The sequence below is a fragment of the Aquarana catesbeiana genome, linkage group LG02 (genome assembly GCF_042186555.1).
Source record: "Aquarana catesbeiana isolate 2022-GZ linkage group LG02, ASM4218655v1, whole genome shotgun sequence".
NCBI classification, from domain to species: domain Eukaryota; kingdom Metazoa; phylum Chordata; class Amphibia; order Anura; family Ranidae; genus Aquarana; species Aquarana catesbeiana.
The window spans coordinates 124,929,397-124,942,398 of record NC_133325.1 but is presented as its reverse complement, the minus strand read 5'-3'; positions in this window follow the sequence as shown (position 1 = coordinate 124,942,398).

Here is a 13,002-nt window from a genome sequence, read left to right as displayed (position 1 = left end):
GCGAGCGCCCCCCCCCCTCCTGAACCGTACCAGGCCGCATGCCCTCAACATGGGGGGTGGGTGCTTTGGGGGAGGGGGGCGCCCTGCGCCCCCCCCCCCCAAGCACCTTGTCCCCATGTTGATGAGGACAAGGGCCTCTTCCCGACAACCCTGGCCGTTGGTTGTCGGGGTCTGCGGGCGGGGGCTTATCGGAATCTGGGAGCCCCCTTTAATAAGGGGGCCCCCAGATCCCGGCCCCCCACCCTATGTAAATGAGTATGGGGTACATGGTACCCCTACCCATTTACCTAGGAAAAAAGTGTAAGTAATAAAACACACTACACAGGTTTTTAAAATATTTTATTAAACAGCTCCGGGGGGGGGATCTTCCTCCGGCTTCGGGGGTCTTCTTCCGGCTTCGGGGGTCCCTCCGCTTCATCTTCTCCCGGCGTCCGGTTGGTTCTTCTCCGCTCTCCGGCCTCTTCTCCAGGTGTCGCAGGTCTTCGGCCGGCCCCTCCGCTCTCTTCATGTAGCTCTATTGCGAGCGGAGGTCCGGACTTCTGGGCTTCTTGGCTTCTTGGCTTGGCTTGGCTTCTCTTCTCTTCCCCCAGATGTTGACACGACGCTCTCTCCGGCTGGACTGGTTTCTGAGGGCTGCGTTGTGACTTATATAGGCGGAGACCCCGCCCCCATATGATGTCACAGTCCCTGGGCATGCTGGGACTGTGACGTTTTAGGGGGCGTGGTCGACCACGCCCCCCGACCACGCCCCCTAAAACGTCACAGTCCCAGCATGCCCAGGGACTGTGACATCATATGGGGGCGGGGTCTCCGCCTATATAAGTCACAACGCAGCCCTCAGAAACCAGTCCAGCCGGAGAGAGCGTCGTGTCAACATCTGGGGGAAGAGAAGAGAAGCCAAGCCAAGCCAAGAAGCCAAGAAGCCCAGAAGTCCGGACCTCCGCTCGCAATAGAGCTACATGAAGAGAGCGGAGGGGCCGGCCGAAGACCTGCGACACCTGGAGAAGAGGCCGGAGAGCGGAGAAGAACCAACCGGACGCCGGGAGAAGATGAAGCGGAGGGACCCCCGAAGCCGGAAGAAGACCCCCGAAGCCGGAGGAAGATCCCCCCCCCGGAGCTGTTTAATAAAATATTTTAAAAACCTGTGTAGTGTGTTTTATTACTTACACTTTTTTCCTAGGTAAATGGGTAGGGGTACCATGTACCCCATACTCATTTACATAGGGTGGGGGGCCGGGATCTGGGGGCCCCCTTATTAAAGGGGGCTCCCAGATTCCGATAAGCCCCCGCCCGCAGACCCCGACAACCAACGGCCAGGGTTGTCGGGAAGAGGCCCTTGTCCTCATCAACATGGGGACAAGGTGCTTTGGGGGGGGGCGCAGGGCGCCCCCCTCCCCCAAAGCACCCACCCCCCATGTTGAGGGCATGCGGCCTGGTACGGTTCAGGAGGGGGGGGGGCGCTCGCTCGTCCCCACCCCCTTTCCTGACCGGCCAGGCTGCGTGCTCGGATCGGGGTCTGGTATGGATTTTAGGGGGACCCCACGCCGTTTTTTCGGCGTAGCGGGGTTCCCCTTTATAATCCATACCAGACCTAAGGGCCTGGTATGCCCCGCGACGGGGCTCGCAAGGTGTCAATCTAGCCGATAAAAGCGGCAAGATTGACATCCTTTTCTAGTCCCGTCGCACCTGAGTCACGTTCAAAATGAACGGACTTGTCCGTGTGTGGGCAAGTCCGTTCATTCTGAAAGTCCGCCGGAACTCCGGCGAAAGTCCGTCGGAAAGACGGGCGGACTTAGCCCGCCGGAAAATCCCGGCGTGTGTGGGCAAGTCCGTTCGTTTTAAAGTCCGGCGCACCTGGCGGACAAAGTCCGTCGGAAAGTGTGCCGGACCAAGTAGGATAGAAAGTCCGCTCGTGTGTACGCGGCATTAGATTCTAAGTTACTTGAATCTAGGGACTGATGGGAATGTATAGTATGTAAATTGACTGGGCGATATTAATACCTGTAATAAATAAATAAACTTTTATGGAAATACTGGTGAGGATGCTGAGCAGTTATGGATGTGCGATTTTTGGATGCACAGAAATTGCTAGGGATGGAGGTTTGGTAAATTCAGGGAATGTTTACACAGCCAATTATTACCTGATGTGATCACGGATGGACACAGCTGTCAATTCCAGCAGCAGGAGTCAGTAAATTCTTTCTGCTGGGATTTGCAATGCAGTTAAACACCAATATAAATGGAGCCTTATTATTATATGCAGGAGATTTGCAACACTAAAGCTGGATACACACTATCCACTTTTTGTTGTTTGATTTCCTTTAGATTTACCTTTCACTATGTAGTGCAAGGGTCTGCCTGATTGCATACAAGTTGAAAGTGTTTAGGTTTGACCTCATATTATATGGTTTGGTAAATCTAAAAGAAACATTTAAAGAAAATTGATAGAGTTTATCCAGCTTTAGATGTAACAAAGGATGAGAAAAAAAAACAAAAACTGGCAATTGTTTATGATGGTCATTATAATGCGTTCAGCCAGTTTTACATTTCTATAATTTTCTAGATATAATAGCTCGGTGCCTGCGGTACATTTGCTCCCTCTCAGACTCTTCACTCTTGTATAAACAAGGTGCGTATAGCTTTTTACTGTGTGCGATAATTATTATCATTAAAGCTAAACATTTATTTCACTTCAGCGGAAAAAAGATTTAGAAGAGCAAATAGTAAGGCATAAAAGAAAACTGTCAGAATGGGACATTACTTCACACCTAATTTAGAAATCTGCTATCTACAGGTCATTGGTAATGCAAACTAGCACTTGTCTCATGTAAACACAAGAGCTGCAGGATATTGATAGCTTTTCACAGTAATTACTTTCAAAGTTTCACTCTCATTGTAGCCATTAATTCATTCAGAGAGATCACTATGTACTAAAAGATATGTGAAATAGCTACATGGAAAGAAAAACATATTTCTAATACTGTTTACATTTTTTTTTTTACAAATACATTATATGTGCCTTGAAAAAGTATTCATAACCCTTGAAATGTTACACATTTTGTCATGTTACAACACAAAAACTTAAATGTATTTTATTGGGATTTTATGTGATAGACCAACACAAAGTGGCACATAATTGTGAAGTGGAAGGAAAATGATAAATGGGTTTCACATTTTTTTACAAAAAAATATGTGAAAAGGTTGGGGTGCATTTGTATTCAGCCCCCCCCCCCCCCGAGTCAATACTTTGTAGAACCACCTTTCACTGCAATTACAGCTGCAAGTCTTTTTGGGGATGTCTCTACCAGCTTTGCACATCTAGAGAGTGAAATTTTTGCCCATTCCTCTTTGCAAAATAGTTCAGGCTCTGTCAGATTGGATGGAGAGCGTCTGTGAACAGCAATTTTCAAACCTTGCCACAGATTCTCAATTGGATTTAGGTCTGGACTTTGACTGGGCCATTCTAATGCCCCGTACACACGGTCGGATTTTCCGACAGAAAATGTGCCATCGGAGCGTGTTGTCGGAAATTCCGACCGTGTGTGGGCTCCATCGGACTTTTTCCATCGGATTTTCCGACACACAAAGTTTGAGAGCAGGCTATAAAATTTTCCGACAACAAAATCCGATTGCGTCATTTCCGACCGTGTGTGGACAATTCCAACGCACAAAGTGCCACGCATGCTCAGAAGAAATTCCGAGACGGAACAACTCGGTCTGGTAAAATTAGCATTCGGAATGGATAGAGCACTTTCGTCACGCTGCAATCTTTAAAATTGTTTAATACAGCGCACTCTCTTCTTCTTTATAATGCAGGAAGAACGAAGTAGTTTTGCTGCTGATATTCACACAGAGTTCTCACAAACGTCTTTCTTTCTTATTTATCGTGATTCCCTCAATATATTATGATTTGTCCCATCTGACCAAAAATCTATATAATTTTTTTTGTGTTTTTTTTTTAAAGCCTGATGTGATTTTTTTAAATTTTTAATCTCAAGGAGATTGCTTGGTGTTGGTGTCCCTTCTTAATTTCACATTGTATTTTGAAATGTACCTGCCTCCTCACAAACAAACTGTCCTTTTTGAAGGAAAACACACATAGGCGAGTCTAATTGAAACCAAAAAACCTTTATTAAGGGCTCACAACCAAACAAAGAGGGACGCAACGCTGGAGAAACAGCAGAGATTGGTGAAGCCTTTGACCCCCAGGGCACACATCAATTATTTTACTGCAAAATTGGTGGCCTGAGGAGTCCATATCTAAGGGAGTGCAGTCTGGTCCAGAAGTGCCAGAGATCATGAAAGCAGCAGATGACATTTGTGTCCCCAGGCTGTGGTCATACAAGAGACTGCATCTTTTGCCAGACCAGACTGAACCCAGGGTCATCACTCTCTGGTCTTCCTTCCATGCTTCCTTCCACGCTGTGGCTGTGGTGGTGGAGTTGCGGCAGGAGGAGGAGGAGGAGGATGTTCCAACTCAATCACGTGGGTATTGGGTGTGATTTCGCCCCTCACCCCCTTAGTTAGGACTTTATAAAGAAGGTCCTCACAAAGCTGGCATTGGCCCCCCTGCATGCCCTGCAGTTTGGTGGTAGCCATGCAGGCAACGGCCTCTTCAGGAGTGGGGGTGGCTCTGAGGGACACAGAAGCCTCCTGAATCAGCCTGAGTGCGGAATCCTGCACGTGACTCCCCTTCCTTGGTCTTTTGTTTGGAAGGCGGAGGGAAGGGACCTGCAATTCGTTCAGGCTCCTACTGGTCCCAGGCTTCTCCTGGCTGCCACTTACCCCTGCCTCCTCCTGGCTGCCACATTCCACAGCCTCGTCCTGGCTGCCACATTCCAGAGCCTCGTCCTGGCTGAGGTCTTCCTGTGTATGAAAAAGGGACATAGTTTTAGTTTTTACTTCATCAATCACACACAATTTACATCTCATGACTGTTGCAAATTGAATGTTAACAAATATAAAAGACTATCATTCTGAGCCCAGCATTTTTCATTCTTGTCCCAATTATTTTTGCCCACTACTGTCTATTGATATGTAAAACACTTTATTAAATGAGCGATTAGTGATCAATAATAACATCTAGTAAAGATCATTTCTTTATTGACCAGAAATCTGTAGAACAATGCTATACCTGGCTCAAGCTGGGCTCCTCCACTTCTTCCTGGCTGGAAGTCCCAGGTTGGACATCGGAAGCCTCAGCTGGGGTGGAAGATAGGGTGGAAGGAAGAGTGGAAGGAAGAGTGGAGAGGGATTCCCTGACTCCAGTCTGGTCTGACAGAAATCGCAGTCTCTCATAGTACCACAGCCTGGGGACATAAACGTCATCTGCTCCAGCTCCAGATCTCTGGGAATCTGTGACCTTCTTGCGCTCCCTTAGATAAGTGCTCCTCAGGCCACCAATTTTGGCTTTTAAATAGGGGATGGTTGCCGTGGGGACCACCGGCTTCACCAACTCCAGCAGTTTCTCCAGCACTGCCTGCCTCTTTTGTTTACAAAACAAAATTTGGCTTATAATGTGGATGTTTCACCTGCCACAGTACAGGGCAGCTCCCTGTACTTGTCTATGAACAGGGGGAGGAAGTTGTGGTCATTGAAGCCATCCATTTTCTCTGCAAGACACAACACAAGACAAACCCTAATGTCAGGCAAAACTCTCCTAATCTTGTTACAATATAGGCCTCAATCTAGAAGCAGTATAGGCCCAAGTTTAGATCTTACCTTCGTTATCACGATCAGCGCCTCCGACACTCCTTCCTCCGCTCACAGATTGTACGTACTACGCACGCGTGTTACGCTTTATACACACTGCGCATGCGTGAAACTCCGCCCGCCCCTGACGTTCTTTCTATTCTATTCCCCGCCCCCTCTCGTTCAGCGCAGTGGGGGAAGAGCACATGGCGGAGACACAGCAGGTGCGTGCTAATTACAGCAACGAGGAGGAGGAAAGCCCGGAGCCAGAAACGTCCCGATCCAGAAGGAGATGATTTAAGGCATCAAATATGTCCTTTGGGGAGATGTTGGAGATGGTGGACATCCTAAAGAAGGCCGACTATTACGGGAAGTATGGACCTTACCCCAACCCCAATGTCCGAAAGGCCAAGATCATGGCCAAAGTGGTTAAGAGTCTGCACCGGAATTTCGGGGTACGACGATTGAAAGATCAGCTCAGGAAGTGGTGGTCGGACCTCAAATTAAGAGAACATGAGCAGTACAGAAAGATCCGGAGAGTGTTGCAAAAAAGTAAGTAGTTGTGCTGTGTTCCTATTCGTTATTTTTATTACGTTCGTGCTGCTCCATGTGCTTTTCTTAACTGTTATCCAGTTTAAAATGGCAACTTTCATGTTCATGGGCACATTATTCGTTCGTATAAAACATTGTTCGTTCGGCCTAGAAAACACCATTGTTTTGGCCATATGCATTTGCCCACATTTTTTATGGCCTTCTTGTCTGCAAATAATTTGGTTGGGTAGATGGGTTTGTAACTAGAATGAAATGCAAACTAGATTCTGTGTAAGGAGAGGACACTCAGCAGCAGTTTTCACATCTGGATGCTGGAGTACTAGTGTGGGACACATGAACACCCTTTTTATTAGGGGGCCCACACAGGTGCTCCAGTGTATACTATAGGGGTGTCTCCATCTGTGAAGCTTGTACAAAACAGGCAAAGTATTGAAGCTTGACAAAGGACACTAAAAATTCTACATCTTGGAACTCTGCCAAAATAGACAATTGTACCCCACTTCCAAGCAATGTTTCATATTCCTATTTCTGCCATCAAATATCTGTGTGCTAAGTATACTTATTTTTTTTTACATAGGGGATAAAATACTCGGAGGACACCCCTCATCCGAGGAGACCACAGACCCCCCACCTCTGGAAGAAGGGGAAATCCACCCAAGCCAAGCAGAGCAGGAGGAGGAAGACGTGGTGGAAATTGGCACCACAACAGGTGAGTGTCTGCGACCACAGGCTCAGGTAAGAGATGGATGCCGCCATATTTATAATACATGGTGTGTTTTTGTTTCTATCTTTTTAGGTGATCGTGATGTTGTGGATCCAGGGCATTTCACCTTGGAAAGTGCACAGATCCTAATTGGGGAGATCATGGGGTGTAATAGGGACTTGGAAAACATCCTTAAAAACATCAATGATGTTCAACAAAAAATTAAGAACATCATTGATGTTTCAGGGAGAGTTTAAAACCCCTCAAAATCCCTTTTTATTTGGCACTTTTTGTGAGCTAAAAATTTTTGCATTTTTTGACATATTTGCGAAAAGCCAAATTTTGAAGAGGCACACAGTGTGTCAACATGTGCTATCTGCCATCACGGGAGATCAATGGATCAATGCACGTCCCTTGATCCCCCATGATGGCAGCTAGCACATGTTGACATTCGGCAATAGGTGTGCATCTTCAAAATTTGGCTTTTCTAGGGGTGACTTCAACCCATCTGAACGCAATATCAAACACAGTTTGTAAATACTCATGTCTGATATTGCCTTCAAGTTCTACCAAATGTGAACTTTGTAAGTTCAAGATTTGTGTCTTTCTTGTTGGTTTTAAACATGCCTGTTTTATCTTAAATGGACATTTCTACTTTTTCTAATGTGACCCCAAAAATTGTTATACAACAAACATGTTGGTTTGTTTTAAAAACCTTTTCTAAATGCACATGTGATTGTGCTGGTATTAAAAAGATTGTTAATCAAGAATGTGTGGATTATTGTCTCAACGCTCCAACACTTTTGTGGTGCTGTAATTGGTGTTTTCAGTGACAATGGGGGTTATTTCCTAAGGGAAAATCCACTTTGCACTACAAGTGCAGTTTCAAGTGCACTTGTAGTGCAAAGTGTCTTTGCCTTTAGTAAATAACACCCAACAATGCTTTGTAATGTTACACAATCACGCCATTTTCAGGACTCACCACATTTCTGTCAGGGTCAGCTAAAAGAAACACAAGCAGTAAATGTCACCAAAGATTTTAGTAGTTAATTTTTTTTTTATTTGAAAAAGGTTTCAGACATTGTCTGGCATATTGATAGCCCCCCTACCTGCAAAGTATTCAAGGTATCTTAGACGGACATCACGGGCACTCAGGGGGGGCAAGCCAGGACGGCCACTTCCAAGCGCCGTCAGGGTTGGTTCATTTTGAATTCCAGCCTCAGGCCCAACTGAGCCAGCATAGTTGGCAGAATGTTGTCGTAAAAAGTTGTGTAGAACACAGCACACCAGGATATGATTCAGTTTGTACTCCCCCATATGTATGGGTGTAAGAAATAGGCGGAACCGGCTGGCCATGATTCCAAACGTGTTCTCCACCACTCTTCTGGCTCTGGCCAGCCGGTAATAAAAACCCTCTGGTCTGGGGTGAGGGTCCTCATCGGCAATGGCCGCATAAGATGGTCCCCCAGCGCAAACACTTCATCTGCAACAAAGACGAATGGGAGTCCTTCCACATTGTCTTCTGGAGGTGGCAAGTCCAAGCTGCCATTCTGGAGATGCCTGCAGAACTCCGTCTGGGCGATGACTCCACCATCGGACATCCGGCCATTCTTCCCTACGTCCACATACAGGAACTCGTAAGTAGCCGACACCACCGCCAACATCACAATACTATTGAACCCCCTATAGCTGAAATAGTATGACCCCGAGTTGGGTGGTGGGACAATGTGGACGTGTTTCCCATCAATTGCCCCTCCGCAGTTAGGAAAGTCCCACCGCTGGGCAAAGTGGGAGGCCACAGTCTGCCATTCCTGTGGCGTAGAAGGAAACTGTGGAGTCAAACAAGAAAAAAAAAAGAGTCATTTTGCACATAAACAGGGAAAGCAGATTAGACACAAACATTCTTGGCTAACATCAAGATAACATTTATTTGAGGGAGTTTTTAAAGACCAAAGTATAAGGTACACCTATCAGATTCCCCTTCTCATGGGCCATTTCTAACATTATAGGGGGGGGGGGCTCTTGGACAGGTAACCCTCTACACTTTATTGAGAGATGAATGCCTAAATAATGGGTAGTACTTCAGCCAGCTCCTCCTTAATTACACTATTGGCAGCCCACTGGACAGGTAAGAAGTGTCATAATACAAAGATATAAATACACATTGTACACATTTGAGCACATTTGGACAATCTGCTATTACCTATCAAGATAATAATAGTATACAAAAACTTTAAACAGTACTATTTGAAAGTATACAGGCAGGCCCTTGCACTACATGCTTTGGGGAATTCATCCATACATCTGAGCACAAAAGAGATGGGTATAGTGTGTATGGGTTTGGCAAAGTCAGCAGATAGATGATTGAGGATAGATAGAGAATTGGTATCAGCTGACTTAGCAGTTGGGGGGAGGGAGGGTTCCAAATGATTTGGGAACCCCCCAAAAAAAGCCTCCGGCACTCTGCCTGAATTTAAAGCACAAATCACATTTAAAAACTTTTTAGGGGGTGTTTTGGGTAAAGCACTACTATGGAGCTGATAAAATACATTGGTAAGTGAATACATGAGGTGAATATAGGGCCAGGAGACCATGCTGGGGAGGTTAGTGAAGGCAAATATGTATGAAGGAGAAAAAAAAAATAAACAAAAATCCAGCATGCATGAGGACAAAGGGGACATTCACAGCATATTACAATCATGGTAATTAGGGAATGAGGAAAGAAATACAATATATTATCAAACATTAAATACAATCAAATGTGATATTAAAGGATAAAAATCTTACCTTAATATACTCCTTCTGCAGGACCTGTATGATGGCAGAACAGGTCTCTGGGATAATGATCCCCAGAGCCTGGGGGGAGATGCCTATGGAGAACTTCAAGTCCTGCAGGCTTCTCCCCGTCGCCAAGTACCGCAGGGTGGCGACGAGCCTCTGCTCCGGAGTGATGGCTTGCCTCATGCACGTATCCTGCCTGCTAATATAAGGGGTCAGCAAAGCCAACAAACAGTGAAATACGGGGTCCGTCATCCGGAGAAAGTTCCTGAAATCATCAGGATTATTCTCACGGATCTCACGGAGCAAAGGCATATGACAGAACTGGTCACGCTGAAGCAACCAATTCTTGGTCCATTAACTCCTCCCCACCCTGTTCATGGACTGGACTTGTGTCAAGGTCAGGACCCTAACACCAAGCCCCCGCACAGCACGAACTCTACGAGGAGTACGTATACGCAACATGGCTAGAAAACGGTCGCTGCTCAGAACGAAGTGACAGAATGCACTGAAGAACAGCAAGGCCTGTGAAGAGCGACCTGAAAAACAGTAACGAACGAACAAGAACACAATGTCAAAAGTCACGTGTCACTTGCTGCACGCACTGAAGAGCAGATACAAACCCACAAGCACAAACTGAACAGCAGAAAATGATCTGAAAACCACGAGTCTGAAAAAGCGTGAATCGTTTCTCACCAAACTTTTACTAACACGAGATTAGCAAAAGGAGCCCAAAGGGTGCCGCGCTTGGTTCTGAACTGGCCTTTTCTAGTCTCGTCGTACGTGGTGTATATCACCGCGTTCTTGGCGATCCGCCCACCCAGCCACGTCACTCATGCACAGTGCTCTGTGAATGGAAAACTACAAGGACCAGCAGCCTTTGTGGCTGTTGGCTTATAGTTTTCAATGAAATACCATGGTGAGTGCCGTGGTAGTTCATTCATTCTTCCTCTCAGCATGTATTTGCTTCCTGCTTCCTCTGCAGAAGACCTGCATGGCATCAGCAATATGCTGATCGCTGGTGCAATGCTTTACATGCTCCTGCAACAAAAAAATAATAAATGCACATTTTTTTTACCTGCAAAAAAATGTTCATTTATTATTTTTTTCTGAAAAGGTGAACTTATCCTTTAACTCTATTACACGAGAGGAGATGGGAATAGTAGTGTACATATACAGTATCCCACACAAGTGAGTACACCCCTCACATTTTTGTAAATATTTTATTATATCTTTTCATGTGACAACACTGAAGAAATTACACTTTGTTACAATGTAAAGTAGTGAGTGTACAGCTTGTATAACAGTGTACATTTGCTGTCCCCTCAAAATAACTCAACACACAGCCATTAATGTCTAAACTGGTGGCAACAAAAGTGAGTACACCCCTAAGTGAAAATGTCCAAATTGGGCCCAATTAGCCAATTTTCCTCCAAGGTATCATGTGACTCGTTAGTGTTACAAGGTCTCAGGTGTGAATAGGGAGCAGGTGTGTTAAATTTGATGTTATCACTCTCACTCTCTCATACTAGTCACTGGAGGTTCAACATGGCACCTCATGGCAAAGAACTCTCTGAGGATCTGAAAAAAAGAATTGTTGCTCTACATAAAGATGGCCTAGGCTGTAAGAAGATTGCCAAGACCCTGAAACTGACCTGCAGCACAATGGCCAAGACCATACAGCAGTTTATTAGGTCAGGTTCCACTCAGAAAAGGCCTCGCCATGGTCGACCAAAGAAGTTGAGTGCACATGCTCAGCGTTATATCCAGTGGTTGTCTTTGGAAAATAGACGTATGAGTGCTGCCAGCATTTCTGCGGAGGTTAAAGGGGTGGGGGGTCAGCCTGTCAATGCTTAGACCATACGCTGCACACTGCATCAAATTGGTCTGCATGGCTGTCGTCCCAGAAGGAAGCTTCTTATAAAGATGATGCACAAGAAAGTCCACAAACAGTTTGCTGAAGACAAGCAGACTAAGGACATGGGTTACTAAAACCATGTCCTGTGGTCTGATGAGACCAAGATAAACTTACTTGGTTGAAATGGTGTCAAGCGTATGTGGCGGACACCAGGTGAGGAGTACAAAGACAATGTGTCTTGCCTAAAGTCAAGCAAGGTGGTGGGATTGTCATGGTCTGGGACTGCTTGAGTGCTGGGGAGCTTCAGTTCATTGAGGGAATCATGAATGCCAACATGTACTGTGACATACTGAAGCAGAGCATGATCCCCCCTCTTCGGAGACTGGGCTGCATGGCAGTATTCCAACATGATAACGACCCCAAACACACCTCCAAGATGACCACTGCCTTGCTAAAGAAGCTGAGGGTAAAGGTGATGGACTGGCCAAGCATGCCTCCAGACCTAAACCCTTTTGAGCATCTGTGGGACATCCTAAAACTGAAGGTGGAGGAGCGCAAGGTCTCTAACATCCACCAGCTCTGTGATGTCATCATGGAGGAGTGGAAGAGGGCTCCAGTGGTAACCTGTGAAGCTCTGGTGAACTCAATGCCCAAGAGGGTTAAGGCAGTGCTCGAAAATAATGGTGGCCACACAAAATATTGATACTTTGGGCCCAAATTGGACATTTTCACTTAGGGGTGTACTCACTTTTGTTGCCAGCGGTTTAGACATTAATGGCTGTGTGTTGAGTTATTTTAAGGGGACAGCAAATTTACACTGTTATACAAGCTGTACACTCACTACTTTACGTTGTAGCAAAGTGTAATTTCGTCAGAGTTGTCACATGAAAAGACACCATTGAAATCCATGCGTACGGCTCCCCGGATGCAGATTAGGGTCCGGGTGCATGGAATGGGGGGAGGGGGCGCCCCTCCTAATGGAGTGGCCACCACTCTATAAACACCTAAAAAAGTTTGTTGCAGCCACAAATTTGAAAAAAGAGAGTAGCTCCTAGGTGGAACGGGAGAAGTTTCCTACTTAAAGTTGGACCTTAATAAATAATTACAGCACACCCACCTGGTTTATAGGGGTTGATTTACTAAAGCTGGAGAGTGCAAAATCTGGGGCAGCTGTGCATGGTAGTCAATAGACATGTGCATTCTTTTTCGTCCGAATGCATTTTCGTCCGAATTTCAGGTATTTTGCAGAATCCGAAAAACGAAAGATCCGACATAAACAAATACTTTATTTTCGTTTTCGTTGCTACAACAGTTCGATATAGATAGGAGATTCGACATGATGATGACAATAACAATCTGTGTCCATCGAACCTGTAGTCGAATGTGCCTAACCTTAACTCTATTAGTCAAAGATTATTCT